The sequence below is a fragment of the Polyodon spathula genome, chromosome 4 (assembly GCF_017654505.1).
Source record: "Polyodon spathula isolate WHYD16114869_AA chromosome 4, ASM1765450v1, whole genome shotgun sequence".
NCBI classification, from domain to species: domain Eukaryota; kingdom Metazoa; phylum Chordata; class Actinopteri; order Acipenseriformes; family Polyodontidae; genus Polyodon; species Polyodon spathula.
The window spans coordinates 58,259,577-58,262,712 of NC_054537.1; positions in this window are offsets into that span (position 1 = coordinate 58,259,577).

Consider the following 3,136-nt stretch of genomic DNA (forward strand, 5'->3'; position numbering starts at 1 on the left):
AAATGTTAATGTTTCTGAAGGGCAGCTAGTCACTCTCACCTAAGCTCCATTACATCGCTGATTTAAACATTATATCTCTCTTTTTTTTTTTTTTTTTTTATATGAAACCAACGATCGCTCTTGACCAAGAGAATCATAGAAAATAGTTTTGTTTGATTTCCATTACATGAGAATAGGTGTTAAAACTTCATTCTGATATTGGACTCAGCTCCAACTTAGTCATAGCTTCTTTTACTGTAAACTAATGTGATCCATCTGCATTTTCTTCCAAATGACGATGTAGAGATCCTTCTGCCTGGTGTTGATGGCTGAAGTGTCATGCTGGCTCCAGGGATCAGCCGATTTTGCCTCCCTGGCGCATCAGCACACACAACGGCTGCAATGCTGGCTCAACTACAGTGCACCCCGTGTATATATATATATATATATATATATATATATATTAATAAAAGATATATATATATATATATATATTCTAATGATTGTTTTAATAATTCTAAATGATTTATGAGAAATTAGACTTTCAAAGTGCAGTGGTGGGTGGTTTACAAAACATGCAAGTTCGCCTCATTGGGATGCTTAAAAATGTGACAACATAGACTTGAAAGCAGGATGACAAATAAAAAAACCAAGAACATAAACATTTAACAGGATATTTAATTCAGCCACGATTTGAATGAAAAGCAGAATTGAGAACTACGTTAATATTCCAGCTTGCCTGTAATTCATATCCCAAACACAAACCAGCCCAGTGGTGTGCAGACACATGCCTGATAAATGGGCACTAGTGGCTCGATGGCAATGCAAACTTAATGCAATTATTCAAATGCCTGCTACAGGTCAGAACCATCACGCCATGAGAATTGCTGGCTGCAGGAGGGAGGAAATGGGGGGCCCCCCATCTCCTCTAAGAACTACAGAGCTATAGAGAAAAAGAGCAACTGCTGTAAGTACGTCTGCAGACCTCCCTCCCCCGCCATAGTCGGCAGCTCCCTCTTGTGGGGCTCCGGCCACAGCACTTCCTGCAGCAAAATTGTTGTGGGGGAAGGTGGTCTCCTGACCTCTCCCCCCTATACACTGACCCCTGCGGCCAAGCAGAGCTGACGGAGACCCCAGGCAAGGGCAGCAGCGGACCCTCAGGAGGCGAACTCAGGAGGGGAGCCCCTGGCCATAGAGGGGGCAGCGGGAGCTCCACTTCTCCCTCATACCCTGCAACCAGTGGCTGCACAGGCAATGCAGAGACAGAGAGAGCCCCAGGCGATGCGGAGCAGCAGGCAACCCCGGGCGATGCGGAGCAGCAGGCATCCTTGAGTGAGGATGGAGTCAGCACCAGTCGTGGTGCTGCGATTGGCCACTGTGGCAGTAGCAGTGCTAGCCCTCTTCGTGGCCACTGCGGCTGGGATGTTTTCCACCTTGTTCCCCTCAGCAGACTATGCAGTAGCTGCTGAGGAATGCCAACATCACATCTTGGTCCTCCTTCTGGTGAAGGAAGAGGCAGCTCCTGCTCCTCTCCCCCTGATGGTGATAGAGGCAGAGGCACCTCCTGCTGCTCTGTTCCTGCCAATGGAGGTGGCGGAGAGAGAGACAGCTCCTGCTGCTCTGCTCCTACCGGAGCAGGTAGTGGAGGCAGAGACAGCTCCTGCTGCTCTGCTCCTGGCGGTGGCGGAGGCAGAGGCAGCTCCTGGAGATGTGGAGATGGGGACAGCAGGCATTCTCCCTCTGCTGGTGGAGGTGGAACCAGGAGGCATTCTCCCTCTGCTGGTGGCTTGGGTCCTAGGGCAGTGGGATTCCCCTTCTCAGGCTGTGGACGCACTGGCTCCCCCCTCTTGGGCTTAGGACGCTTGGGCTCCTCCCACTCAGAATAAGGATGTTCAGGCTCCTCCCACTCAGGCGCAGGATGTTCAGGCTCCTCCCATTCAGGCGTAGGACGACTGGGATCCTCATCCTCATAACTGCGGAAGGGACAGGAGGCAAAGTAATGCTTACCCTCGCATTCCTGGTCCTGGTTTCTTAGTCTTCCGGCAGAACCACTCCTCTGTGTCTTCCCCCCCCATCCCATTTTTCTGGACAATGCCTGAAGATCCACATGGACGTAGCAGTGCATGGTGGTGTGACAGGTTTTGCCACAGGCAAAACACCACAGCCCTGCTTCCTCCTTTCCCCTTTGCTCTGCTGTTGCTGATGCTTTTTCCCTTTTTTTTTTTTTTTTTTTAAACAGTCCAGTGGTTTTATACTCACCCACAGTACTGTTTCTGGTCTGTGTCTTGAAGGCATTGTTATCCCGATCTGACACCACATGTCACCCACTACAGTCATCTTTGTGACGTCAGACCAGAAATTAATACACAGCACTGCAAGTACAATAATAAATGGATACGCTGCTGCGCGGTTTATTATTACCAGAAAATAAAACAGCTGTTGTGTAAAAACAGGACACTGCAAAACAGTAAACAAACAAACAAACAAACAAGTGGACGCACACTAAACAAGTACCGTGCTAGCACTTCCAGCACGCTGTAGCAATTGTTATTTTAAATTAACTCTCCTCTCTCTCACCTGTTCTCCACTTCCCAAACACACAACCCCAAGTGAGTGAAAACATGACGCTTTTATGCAGCTGTACCGAGACTCTACTGCTAATCAATCATTCAGTTGGAGTCTCGGTACAACTGCACGTGAATCAATCTAGAGAATTTCCCGTGCTCAAGTGTTATTACATTTTACCTGCACGGGAAGTGCTGTGGAATCCTCATGCCTAAATACAAATATATATTACACAGATCCATTTATATCCCGTGTACCAATGACTATACACCGACATTAACACATTACATACAACATAAAACAAATAAATAGCACAGGGACGGGGCACTTTGCCACAGTACTGTATAGCTACTCCAACATCTAGGCCCATGGAAAAGTAGTTCTAGATATGGGACTAATGGTGAGCTCAAAACATTTTTCATGATAAGGACAGAAAGATCATCACAAAACACTTGGGCTTACCATTAGCCTGATAATGATGACTTGCTATCCCACAGAAACATACATGTGCATGCAGTGGCCCTATGACCCTATAGCCCTGGGGGTGGGAGGGGGGGGGGATTGTAGCATTAAAAAATAAAATATCATTTAG